Source organism: Erithacus rubecula (genome assembly GCF_903797595.1).
Source record: "Erithacus rubecula genome assembly, chromosome: 2".
Lineage (NCBI taxonomy): Eukaryota > Metazoa > Chordata > Aves > Passeriformes > Muscicapidae > Erithacus > Erithacus rubecula.
Genome location: NC_136685.1, coordinates 19,278,012 through 19,292,124, shown reverse-complemented (window position 1 = coordinate 19,292,124; position 14,113 = coordinate 19,278,012). Strand labels below are relative to the sequence as shown.

At 41.9% G+C, this 14,113-nt stretch overlaps 1 long non-coding RNA gene across 1 annotated transcript in view; it reads right to left on the bottom strand.

Annotated features, from left to right (window-relative positions):
- The window catches only part of LOC306811768, a 72,596-nt gene extending 58,760 nt beyond the window's left edge, over positions 1 to 13,836 (bottom strand). Inside the window, exon 1 of the long non-coding RNA XR_013776728.1 lies at positions 13,573 to 13,836. This is a non-coding gene — a long non-coding RNA (uncharacterized lncRNA). The remainder of the gene's footprint in view (positions 1 to 13,572) is intronic.
- Between the last annotated feature and the right edge of the window lie 277 nt (positions 13,837 to 14,113).

Here is a 14,113-nt window from a genome sequence, read left to right as displayed (position 1 = left end):
TACATGGAAGTAAAAAAAGGATAAGAATACTTAGTGAAAAGTTCCATTTTTCTGTTTATCTCCTGTTGAAATATAGCTTTTCTTTTGACCAGCTCTACAAGAACTCAATGGATTGGGCAAACATCAGACCAAAACTATTTTTGACATCATTCTGAAAATATTGGCCAGCTTTTGCAGTAGAACATGCCAGAGGGTTGAAGCAGTTGCAGTCAGAACTGGCATGATTTTATTTTATCTGCAAAATCCAGTCAATGCCCTTGCCCTGGTGAATGTAATTTCCTTTGTGCAAGCCCTCACCAAAACATCAAGTCAGTATAAATGAGCTCTCTGAGTGAGCACAGCCACCCTGCAGCCAGCAGCATGCTAGGAAAAAAAAAAGGGTCTAGAGCTCAGCATGTCCTTAGGATCTATTTTGATTCCCTGTACATCATTTTTCCATGGTGCTGCAGTGAGGCTCTTCTAAAAAATTATGTTCATGGTTCATTTTAAGTAATCTCTGGTGCCTCATCACCTTGTTCTTTGAAACAACTCAATCTGAATATCTATCACTGAAAGGTATTTGAGGGCAGGTTTCCAGAAAAGGTCCTAAACCATCCCTGTAACATGTATGTGTTCACAAATCCACCTGTGCAAATTCCTACATTTAAAAAAACCTATTTTATTTTTAATGTACAATTATTTTTGCCAAATCAGGAAACTTTCCCAAGGCAAGAGCAAGTGAGGATTTGGTCAACCCCTTGTATCTGTGCTTACAAGATAAACAAAGAAGTGGAAGAGACCAGAGTCCTGCAAATGCAAATAAACCACCTCTTAGCCCCAGCTGCTTGTCCTTTTAAGTCCTATGAAAACTACAGTGCTAGGAAATTTAACTTTTCTTCCTTTTGACAAGGATGAGGTATGTTCTTTGGGAGCCTGCCTGGGTGTGACTCCCATTTACCCGCTGAGCACACAACGAGGATGAGTGGTTTAGACAAATGAATCATCTTTCTGTCAATGCCAAAAAACTGCCTCATCTGTGGAACACCTTATGGGGAATAAGGTAATCTTTGTCACTTTGAGACAACTCTAAATGCCTTTAAAGAAGTCAGAGGCTATCAAATTGATGCAAAAGCTCCTGGGTGAGGCTCCTTCTGGTGTGCTGTGGTCTCCCACTCCAACGCTGCACATAACACATCCTGCTGGCTAATGTGCCTGTGGAGAGGGGATGGAGGAACACGTGGAGTTCTGCAGCCCTAGGAAATGCTGGGGGACAAACATGAGGGCCAGGCTTTTTGTGGTGCTCCAGTTTGCTCCTTTACAATATACAGAATCAGAAATTGCACCAAGGTTAGAGGTGTGGGCAGCAGTTTTGCAAATCTCATCCATACACAGGGGCCATGGACCAAATCCTACTCCATATAGTGGGTGAGATGGGGATCTCTGTGCTGGATTTGTGCTTGAAGCTCTTCTGTGTACAAAAGGAGAGGGTGTGTGATGGTTTATTGCTTCACACTTGGCCTTCATTCCAATTTTGGACATTTGGATTTAGTATATCTAGCTATGTTCTGATTTAAGTGCATATTCTTATATCATCAACAAAGTTCTTTAACTGCTTTAATATTTCTGACAGTTCAGGTATCTTCCTCTGCAGCATCCCCCATGGAAACACAAGTCTTATGAAATTCCTCTGTATTGAAACAACCCATACACTAAAAAAGATTAGTTGGGATAACACAAAAAGTCTCAGGTCCTGCAGTGAGACACCATATCTCCAGTAAAGATTTCCCTACAGGGAGCCTTCTCTTGTCAGAACCACACTGTGCACCATCCATTAGAATGACAGTCCCCAGTAAGACTCAGTGCACCCTGTGTGCCAAACTCCTGCTGTTACAACACCAGATAAATTTCCTGCTGTATTAAGGCTGGGACTGCCCACAAATGCACACACCCCCTCCCTGTGTCCTGGGTGCTGCAGGGGCTCACCACATGCTCCCTTGGGCTGGTCCTGCTGCCAGAGAAGTGTGCCCCTGTCACAGACACCCCACAGCATCACTGGGAGGGTGCCCAGGAGAGCCAGCACAGCACCCACCACCCCACAGCTGTAAAACACCTCTGGGGTGGCCCCAGAGCAGCACTGCCAGCCCTGATCCACCCCATGTAATAAACCAAACCCACTGGCAGCCCGTGGATGGGTGGCTACACAGGAGGGATTAAAGGTAATAAAAACCCATCACCAAGTTTTTCTATACTCAGTGCTGTAGTAAGTATATAACTCTATGTATGACCCATCAAGAAGGGCTTGTTTTACACTCAGTGGTGTACCCTTCAGGGCAGGGCAGGGGAATATATGGGGATACACTGTAATTAACCTATAAGCATATGACAACTCTCTTTAGTGGCAGATTGTCAGAGAGGAACACTAAAATGAAGTGTGACTCTATGAGACATCACAGTTTGGGGGTGGGAGTCTGTTAATAAGTTCCTTTCAAAGGCTCTTATTCAAAGGAATAGCTGGCTGATGTCACAGAACCCAAAGCAGGAGGCAGTTCAGTTTGTGGGATGAACACTACAGGGCATCTCAAAATATCCCAAACCTGAACAGCCCCAGCACTGCTCTATCAGTTTTGAAATATTCAAATGTTACTCACACTGATTCAACCCCACTGAATTTGGCAGCACCCTGCAGAGGGTACCAGAGGGAATGATTAGACAAGGCAGTCCTGCAGCATCAAAACTGATATAAAATTTTTCCTCACTTGCCCCTCAGCACTCCACAGGCAGCAAGGAAGGTCTGCTGACCACGACTGTCCTGGTTTTGACCTGTTTGGTTTGGATTAGGGTCTATATTCATGCAAATCTGCCATCAGATCAACATTACAAGCCCTGTAATTTTGTGTTTAACTCTTGTATTCTCCAGTTTTCTGACCCTTCTAAGAGTATGAACTTTAGAAATGCTTATAAAAAAAAAAAAAAAAAAAAAAAAAAAGAAAAAGAAAGGCTCCTGCCAATTTAAATGAAGAAACTGAAAGTTCTGTCATAAATTCACCTAAAAGCAGTTCTGTGGATCAGCACAGTGGAAAATACACACCCTAAATAAATAAATAAATCATAATAAAAAAAGACCAGTGGATCAGATGAATGTTGGAGTGGTTGGAGACTGGGAAATCAATCACTGCTCTTGGCTGTCTCTGCACATTTCTTCCCATGCCCAGTTGCCCAAAGCTATTTCTCAAATTCCCGACTGAAGTCTCTGCCACTCCTACACCATCCTTTGCATAGTAACTATCACTGTCTTTCTTCTAGAGAATTCTCAATAATTTCTTCCTGTGAGAGGCAACTGCAGTGGTAGGTGCTATCTTGAAATTCTGAAAGAGCACATTTGCACAAGAAATACCTTCTGAGCACTTCAGATAATCAGATGTTTGTGTTGAGGCAGCTCTGAGGATGATGTGTATCGTCTTTATCCCAGGCCATAAATCTCACCACTCTCTGGGAAGTCTCCTATCAGCCAGCACTCTCAAGGAAGGAGCCATATTCAGAAAACCTTTAGTCAATATTTCATTTTTGTCTGAATTACTTCCTGGGAATTAAACACAATCCATAAAAAGAAAAAAAATAAACATCTGGGCAAATATGTCAGGCAGGGGTATCCTGCAGCAGTGGGGTAACATGAAAAGAGCTGCTACATAATGCTGTCATTGCCACCTGTATATTTAGGTTGAAAATGCAATTTATTGAAAACCAGTACTAAAATGAAGAGATGCAAGAGCTGAACACCACAGTGTTAATCCTCTTTGTGAAGTTTTATAAAAGGGCACTTAAGGGCACCTCTGCTCTCCTTGTGCCTCCTCTTCAGGAGTTCTCCTCTTCTGCAGTTTTTCCTAGACAGTAACAAAACTGTCTGGCACTGCAAAGGCACAAGACCTGACAGATCCACTCATCTATTTCAGCTGGGGGGTTCATGTACACATATAACATTAAGTCTAAAAATAACAATACAAATATTGTATTATGTACATACAATGCATGTAATGCATGTACTATATATTATATGCATGTGTGATAATGTAAAATGCATAAATATAAAAACTAGTAATATAAAACATACCACTATATGTCTATTATATCACATATATATTATATAAAAATACTATGTATGTTACTTATGTTATATAAACTTACATTGCATATATAATGTATACCATATACTATAGTATATCTTTATATATGAATATGTCATTACAAAGCTGTTGTTATATAAATGTATTATTTACATGATAATACACATGCACTATCCATATGCTACTTATCCAGAACCTCAACAACAGATCTGACATGGAGCTCCTGGAAAATGTACACACAGGCACACACATCCCTATGTGAACAGATAATTATTTGAAAGTATATCTATAGATCTAAAGATCTATAGATCTATAGATACATTGATATATAGATATATATATAGAGAGATATATATAAAACCTCAAAATGTGAGCCTAGCTTCTTGCTAAGGCTGCCACCAGAAATGCAAGTGAGATGCCACGTGACAGGGATTTGGAACTACAATAAAAACAGAAAAGCAACCCCCTCAAAATGCCATAAAACTGCCCAACACCCCAGATGTGCTATAGCTGCAGCTCTCTTGTGCTTGAAGTAGTTGTGAGACAGACAAGAGTATTTTGTGGGCTGGTGTGGCAGAAATGAGAGCACCCTCAGCAGAGCCCACTGCTCCAAGGCACAGGCAGGGCTGTCACTTGTGGGGGGAGCCAGTGAACTGCTCCTTTCCAGAGGGAAACAGGAAAAAACACCAGCACACAGAGCCTCGAGAAACTGAAGTCAAAACAGGAACTAGAGTAAGACTTGAGAGGAAGAAATAAAAGAAACTTTCAGGCACAGCCCAGCAGGGAAGGAATCTGGGAACCTTTGCTGTCTTGTCTGTTATTCTTGCTTTCAGCAGGAAAACATTTGTATCACAGAGCTATCTGGATCCATCAGCAATTTCTACATCTATCTGGTAAAAAATTATTTCAAGGTATGGCTTTTCTTAAACTGATGAGTTCATGCAAGAGAACATGCTAACCTGACACAGTTTCAGAGGTCTTCTAAGCAAATATAAACAAATGCAAATGTTATTATCCTGATTCATTAGGATTAAATTGTTAGTTGTGCATTTCCTTTGTCCACTTATCTTGGAATACTAATTAAAATTAATTATTGAATGAGTTATTCCTATTGTTTTCTCAGGCCTTTGAACTTGATGCTGCTCTCAGGATTATGGACCTGTAGGCACCATATCTTCTGAATTTATTGTGTGTTGGCTACAGCCCAGGAAAAGATAAGCTGAAAAGTTTTACTCCATGTCCTACTCTCAGCAGAGCAGCAGCACATCAGGAGCTACCCCGTGTTTGCCATGGTGAGAGGTGCATTCCTGTTAAGTAATTACTGGGCAATTAGTGTTAAGCAGTTGAGTGGAAGTAGCTTGTCAGTCCCTGGGGTGTTGATGTGCTCAGCTACATCGGGGTGACTCAGGATTAGTTCCCTGAGGATGATGGGTGAAATCCACCTCTCAAGAGCACAGTCTGTTCTGAGGAGAAGCACTTGTGTCTTGCTGCCTCAGGGCATCCTGTTGTGCTTGCCTTGAGCTGAAGGATTCAGGCAAGCCTTGCTGCTGCCAGGATGTGAACTGGAAGCTGCTTGAGTGCTGTTCTTGTTTCCAGCAGGCACAAGAGGAGGGATGTGCACTATCTGCATGAGGGGTCCCTTTCCTTGACTTTTGTGGTGTAGAAGGAAAAAGTGATTCAGCACAGGAATGACCATTACAAATTCTTATTTTTCTGATTACAGAAGGAATATACAAATGCTTTCCAGACACATCCCCCTCTTCCTTGTGCTACCCCATGAGGCTGTACTGCCCTTGCTTTCCCAGCCTCCTTGATGCTTTTTTTTCTTCTGGCACAGTGGTGTGAACAGCTGCACTGCAATTAAATACCTGAACTCCTGCATTTGGGATTAGATCCAAATAGTACTCTAAATTAATTCCTGCTTAAGCCTTCCTATGTGGCCCAGTGGTTTGGCCTGCACTCTGCTATTTAGTACAACAGCACTCCATAAAGAAGTGTCACACTGGAGGATAATTTCAAAAAATACCTGCAACTATAGGCCTACATACACTCCAAGAAAATGCTAAGATCAGAACATAACACAGGATATATGGAACATGAAACCTTCCAACTGAGTGGCCAAGGCTGAGATTCTCTTCCAGTTGAAGCACCAAGTCATCATTCCCACCTTGCTATAGATGTCTTAAAATTCCCAGGGAGTGCTTCCCTGAGCCAGCACTGTGCTGTCTACTGGAAGATCATCAGATCCAGATGAACACTCTGGCTCTCCTTCTGCAGCACGGTTCCTTGGGATTGCAGGAGTGATCTAATCTCATCTAATTTTGCCAATCACATTAGATCAATTGTACCTAATCACAGGTTAGGTTAGACACCTAGAGGAGCTGTATTAACCACTGTCACCTCCTCTGACAAGGGGCTACTGAGACCAGAATCACCTCCCTGATTGCTCACATGCCTTTGGGGAAAAGCTCAGTGAAGAGCTGCAGCTACTGCTCCCACTGATGGGAAAGCTGCTGGGAAACATCCCGTGCTTGGACCATGTTTTGACCAAAATGGTCAGCATTGCAAATGCCCTTGAACAAACTGGATATTTCCTGCTCTAATAGATGTGCTGAACCTGTGAAATACTGGTTTGAGGATGGAGGGCTTAGGGGAACACTGAAATTGTCTGTCAGTCAGGCTGTCATTGCTGTTGACAGGTGGTAATGAGAAAACAAGCTGTATGTTTCTGTCTGTAAAGTGATGTTTTTTGGACTAGTGTTAGAAGACTATGAACAGGCTTTGCCTTTCTTGACTGCACAGTAGACTAAAGATTTTTTTTTTTATTTGAATACATATCAATTCTTTTTGTTATGGAATTCCCTATAGCAACCTGGGTTGCATTGCAGTCTAATGTGTAACAAATTAAACTTGTTGCTTAGGGCTCAATAACTCAGAATAGGTGATCCTGTCCTTCCATTTCTTACAGCTGGAAGTTATTGAGGAGTGCCTATTTATTTAAAAAGTTGTGATTGTGGTATGAACTGATAAGAGCAGAGAAAGATGCAAATTTTTTTGTGTGTGTTTAATTGAACACACAGCAGAGCACATGCAGGTGCAGCCTGGACAACTGTGTGTGCTCATTTGCCTGGAAGCCCTGGTGTATATCTGACAGCTTTGGTTCGGTTCCTACAGATGCTGACTGAAGAGAGATCAGCTCTAGGCTAGAAAATCAAGTTTCTGTGGGTGAATGCAACCCAAAACCAGCTCATAGTGGGGCCACTCACAGGAGTATAGGATGTAATTTGAGGTAATGTCTACCTTTAACCTGCACACTATCCAGGTGAAAGGAGGATCATCTTCCCTGCGGTGCTCAGCTCTCTCTGAAGTGTGTTATGCAGAGACACAAAAATACTGTGAGTTTGTCATGACCAGCAAATAGGGGGAAAATTAATTTAGATTAAAAGCTGAAAAAATATCCAGCTTTTCTGAATCCCGTCTTTCTTGGAGTAAAAAGAAAAAGAATCCCAATTTCTAATCACAGAAAGGAAATGTCATTAGTGGAGTTCCTTCTTTCTTATGAGTGTACCTCCCTAAATGCTGCCAGGCCATGCAAGGGGCAGTAAAGAGCTCTTCTGGACTCCTGTTCCTTATGCTAATATGTTTTTATACTTTTTAATGCTTTGATATTTACTTTTCCTCAAACTACAATGTTTGGTTTTGGACAGGTATTTTGTGACTAACTTTACACATTCTCTTTTTTTCTTTTTGGAGAAATTGTTTCCATTCACTTGAGTGACTGCTGGCTACTGTATTCAACAATTAATAACTGTGGGATAACATGTTCCTTGGATATATACTCATATAATTTTTGATCAGTAAGATTGTTTTCACTTGCAGAAAAACTACTCACTTGAGGCTTGTATTGCTTTTATTTTTTTTTCTGATACCAGGAACAGAGACATAAGTTAACACTGAGATCTTCTCCATAGATCTTACCTCTCCCATTGCAGCAGATTGTTTACATTTCTGTAAATTCTCTGTCAGCAGAGCATTATGAATGCAGGGAATAATCTGTTAAGCTGATTAGGGATCTGGGGTTTAGCAAAGCAATAAACATGTGAAAGCAACTTGTAAACTTTTGTAGCTTCACCACTGAGCTCTCCCCTTTACTACTTGTATTAATTAGAATGTGTGTAAATCAAATAAATATAAATGTCAACAATAGCCATAGCTAGCAGAAATATAAATATGCTTCTCTTCCCTTCTCTGCTGTATTTTCTCCTTCTGATTTTGCTACAAAAAGGACAGTAAAATGAAGGCCCACACGATTTCTTTCTCCTGTGTTGAAAGAAAAAGTGCAAAGAAGAAGAAAATTTTAAACAGGAATAAGAATGGTGGAGAGCAAACAGAGCAGGAATTGGGAAAATTAAGCGAGGAAAATTAGAAAAATAATTAGATTTGAGAGTATGAAAGAGAAAAGCCTCTGCATGCCAATACTTGCTCCAGGGATTACTATATGATTTACTTCATATTTACCACATTTAAGATTTTAAATGGATCAAAAAAAGCCAGGAGTTGGGCATCATTCATTCTAGTGACAAGACAGGGTGTGGCAGATGGTTCTTCACTTTCCTTCAGGCTGTGGGGGATGCTCCTGTCCCTTACAGCTGGTGAAGTCCTGAGTTACCTACACATCCCTCCCCATTAACTTTTACACAGTTAGTATGTGCTAGAGCACAGCCAGTCCCTCACAGTGTTGGCAGGATATGCAGTAAGACAGTGAAATCATCCTATTTTCAACTTGTCTCATCCCAGTTTCTAGTGAAAGCTTTTGGTATGAATTATGGTTTCATTTCAACAAGCAAGAAATACACCTAAAAATCTCATGTAGTGGCCACAGATTCTCCATGCTGCATCTCCCAGCAAAAGAAGAGTGTAAGAGTTTCTGTGGACACATGATGAGTAAGTCTGTGCCTTGGCCTGGGCTGCACTGGGGGATGTGTCACCACTGCCAGGCTTTGGCAAGGCTGCAGGCACTTTCAGCAGAACTCACAGTTTGGATAACAAAGTTTTCTAATTTTAAATTAATGAGCAACTTTGAAATACCCGAGTAGAGGCCTCAAATGCATCAGATCAGATCTCATATTTTCATTCTTTTCATCACAAGAATTTGCCTTGTGTGCAGTGATCTGTGCACCCTGCTCCATAGGAGAAAATTATGACAGTCAGCTATTTCTTGGATATGTTCATTGGCAAATAATGTTCTCCTAAGCACGAAAATCATACAGAGCCAATTTCCCTTTTCATATTTCAACCCTGGTGTTCAGCTAGCATTCTGTCCAAAAGAAGTTTTCTGGTTTTCTTTCTGACTTACAAACATGATTTTTCCTGTCTGCATGGCTTTCTGCTGAAATTCTGCCTGTTCTATAAGTTGCATGCACATATAAACCCTGAATTAATTGATTCCCAGTGTTAGTGTTTATAGTCAGTCTAGTCCTTGGCAGTCACTACCATTGCTTTAGGTCTGGCTGAGCAGTGGGACACTTAATTGTTTGCTCATTTAGTCTGAAGAGAGAGCAGCCAGCATAACCATAAAACCCAGAGAGAATTGTATGTGACCAGATTGAAAAACAAAGATGTATTTGCTGGATTTCACCCAATCTCCTGGAAAACAATGCTTCAGCAGTGCATGAGGAGGCAAGCTGCCATCCTCACAGGCTGAGGGGAGGCTCCACGAGTCTCCTGGGTGAGAGCACAGATCCCCTGCCCCACCTGGGGCTGACACTGTCCCCAGCTCCACTACTGCTGCTGCTTGCTCCCACCACCATGTATTCCTGCCAAGGCAACTGTGTAATTAAAAAAAAAAGAAATAAATGTTTTTAAACACTATTTCAAGCTCTTATTATTTTCTATTTGAAATGGGATAATCTGCTGTGTGGAAGTAGTCCAGTGAGCAATCATGCAGCTGTATCTGAGGAGCACAGCCAGGCTGGGGGCACTGGGTAGCCTAGGCTTGGGTGATGGGCATGGGAACACATTAAGCCAAGCATTGCCATCTGCAGTGCAACTGGTACATGAAACTTAGGAAGAGGAAAAGCCTGGATCATGCTTCCCTTACCAGTTTTGTGCCTCAGATTGCCCATTCCTATATTTCTGAGGATCACCTTAAGACATTGTTAAACATTATGAAAACTTTGAGGTCCCTGAAAAGAAGACAACACCATTTATAACAGAAGTTTGTTTACTTCTAATACTTCAGGTTATACATCAATAGGACTGTTTCTGCCACTGCAGTCATTCTGTAAAAATACTATGTAAGTGCTTCCTCTTAAAAAATGATTAGATGAAGGAATATAATTTGCATAATTACTTAATATCTATAATTTAGCATTTTCAATGGCCATTAACTTATAATTCATAACAGCAATTTATTCTTCTGTACTCATCCAGTATTTCTCTCTCTGCCACAAATAGCAGTGGCTTATTTTTGGGCAGCCCTAGCAAAGAAATTAATAGACTGACTTTGTGGTTATTTATTACTTGTTGGCCTTCTACCAGTAACTGTGAGAGTCACAACAGCCTGACATCTGTCCTGTGACAGGTGTAGATCTTGCATTTTTCATCTTCAGCTCAGGTTTAGAGGAAGCTCAGCCTTGCCATTGTTGCTCTATGCTATCATTTTACTACAGACCTAAGTGTTCACAGAGCTGCTAACATCACATGCTGTAAGAGCAGCTGTTTGAGAGCCAGTGGTGTCTCCCTGTGAGGGCAGTGGAGAGAAAGCATTTCTTTCTCTTCTAGAAAGCACTTCAGACCCTCTCAGCTCAGGTCTTGATCCTTGACCAAGAGACTGCTGTCTGTGGAGCAAGGGTAGCTGCCCAAGCTCACAGCACCAATGTCTTTCCTTCCACTTTTTGACACCTGGAATCATAGAATGATTAAGGTTGGGAAAGGCCTCTAAGATCACTGAATCCAATAACTAACCTTACACTGCCAAGTCCACCATAAAAACATGTCTCTAAGCACTGCATCTGCATGTTTTAAGAAAACTTCCAGGGATGGTGATTCCACTATTTCCCTGGGAAGCCTGTTCCAAGTTTGACCACCCTTTCAGTGAAGAAATTTCTCCTAATATCCAATCTAAAGCTGATTTGTAGAAAAGGTATTAAACTGATAGTGATTCTTAATGTAATATATACAGCAAAAACCTGGTTAGCTCCTTCAATCCTGCAGCATTTCAGTACCAGCTGACATCTCTCTGTGGAGCTGCGTGAGGCAAACATGGTGAGCCAAGATTACAAAGGGACTCCTGGGCAGTGTCCTTCAGGCACAAGGGTGCAGAGCTGCCTCCATCTGCTTTGCACTGCCTGGAGGCTGCTCCAGAGATTCAGTGCATTGTTCCCAAGCGTGGGGACAAGAGCTGTTCCCTGTGGTTTAAACTGGTTGCAGTCACACTGCCTTGCTGGTGAGACTGAGCTTCAGACAACTCCTACCTGCTGCCTGAGTTTCTGCACCTGACAACTCCTACCTGCTGGATCACACCAGGGTGACATTTCTCTTCCTTGCCATTTTTTAATTGCCCATGAATCATCTTTAGTTAAGTTTAAGACAATGAGTAACTCAGTGATGCAACAGAAACTACAGCTCAGAAATCAACTCGCAGGCACCATAAGTAAAGCGTGATACTTTTGATTGATCTATTGTCAAAACAACTTCAGTTTTAAGCAGCATTTAATTTCAAAGGGTTTTCCTTTATTTCTCAGGACTTTGGCATATGGATTTCTCTTTATCTGATTGGGAAAAACACAGGTGGTGGAACACTCAGGGCTCACCTCCATGTGGAAATGCACTGGAAGAGACATTCCCCAATAACTGTATCTGATGCAGAAATGAGAGCTGGGACTATTATTCCCAAATAAATTTTTAATACCTTTTTTCTATGCAGCCACCCAATTTCTGAATTAGCTCTGAATAAGGATTAGAGTCAGACCAAAAAGGCATTTGTACTCTGAAATAGGAGCATCCAGAGAGGATGTACGCCCAAATAACCTTCTGGAATAACTATTTCAGAAACTTTCCAAGCACTGAGGAGCCCTGAGGGCAGGCAGTCTGAGGTCTTCCAGCAGCATCAGGGTGGCCAAGTTTTGGACTGCTGTGAAATCTTGGGTGGAGCAGGGAAAGCTGCCACTACCAGTCCTGGAGAAGTTTGGTGTGCAGAGTTTCTTGCAGAGAAATAGATCCTGTCCTTGAACACACATCCCCAGCTCACAGATGTGAGCACACATGGTGCCAAACAAGCCTGTGTCCATCAGTCCTGCCAGGATATTTTAGCTTGACCTCCTCTCTGTCTCTCTTGTACTTTGGCAGACCTGCAGTTATTTTTATAGAGTTAGCCCAAATACATACTGAATATACTGAAAATATGTATTTGAATTTCTGCTTCACATTTGCCTAAAATGTCTTACATAAAGAACTCTTTGTATCCCTTTTATGAAGGCTAAAAGTCAGTTTGGGAATTTCTCCTCACTATTCAAGAAAGATCGAAATAAAATTTTCATGTGAAACCATTTTTCTTACACTGAACAGTGAGATAATTTTTTGAGTTACATTTACTATATAACAAATGTATAAATGCTAATATAAAATATGTGCATATTCTTTTTTTCTGCTTTCTTTTATGGAAACACAATTTCCCCCCTCTATTGCATTGCAGCCTATTTACATATACAATCACAGTCTTCCTTTTTGCTAGCAAGTCAACAGCCATGCCAAGTTCTAACTGTTCCTATTATTTTCTTATTATTGCAGACAAATGTTAACAAGTAGGTACATATATAAGTAACTTCATGTTCCTCATAGCTATGAATGCAACATGAAGTGTATTTGCATAACCTAAAACAAAAACAAGCTTATTGTTTACAGTTTATAGTAGGTTGACCCTGGGTGGATGCCAGGCATCCACTAAACCCATTCTCCCTTCTGCTCCTGGAAAGGAGAGAGGAGAATATAGCAAAGAGTTCATGGGTTGATTTCAGAACAGATAGAGATCACTCACAGGGAAAACAGACTTGAATTGGGGATATTAATTGAATTTCCTCCCACTGGAAATAGCTCTCAATGAATTTCTCCAACCTGAGCCCTTTCCACAGGCATCAGTCCTCCCCAGCCTGCTCCAGCCTGGGTCCCCCACAGGGTCACAAGTGCCACCAGCAAACCTGCTCCAGGTGGGCTCCTCTCTCTGCAGCTCCCTGCCAGGACCCAGCTCCAGCACGGGTCTCCCATGGGTCAGAGCCTCCTCTCAGCCACACACTGCTCCAGCATGGGCTCCTCCAGGGGCTGTGGGTGTTTCTCTGCATCCCTGTGGTTCTCCATGGGCTGTGGGTGTTTCTCTGCATCCCTGTGGTTCTCCAGGGGCTGCAGGGGCACAGCTGCCTCACCATGGGCTGCACCAGGGGCTGCAGGGGAATCTCAGCTCTGGTGCCTGGAGCACCTCCTGCCCTCCTTCTGCACTGACCTTGGTGTCTGCAGAACTGTCCCTCTCACCTTCTCACCCAGCTCTTCTCTGGCTGCAATTTCAACTGTGCAATAATTTCTCCCTTCTCAACTGTGTTATCCCCATAGGTGTTACCATTTCTAATTGGCCCAGCACATCCATCTGTCTGGCATTGGCTCTGCTGGACATGGAGGAAGCTTGTGGCAGCTGCTCACAGAATCCACCTCTGTAGCGCTCAACTACCAAAGTCTGGCCATGCAAACCCAATATAAATTCTTTTAAAGTTGTTTTTGTTTTTCAATCTACATAATATCTACAAAGTACTTCCATACTCCACTGAAACTTTTACTAGCTTCATGCAGAGGAGTAACCTACCTTGTTGGTTTGTATCATCAAACTTACTCACTTTGGAAATTTCAATCCTCTCTTGGCATATGTTCAAAGACACCAGAATGGCTCAGTTGGCTGGCACAGCAATTGGCTGGCACTGCAAGAGGATGGATATCTTATTCCTGCAGGAATACCCAATATGGAGCAG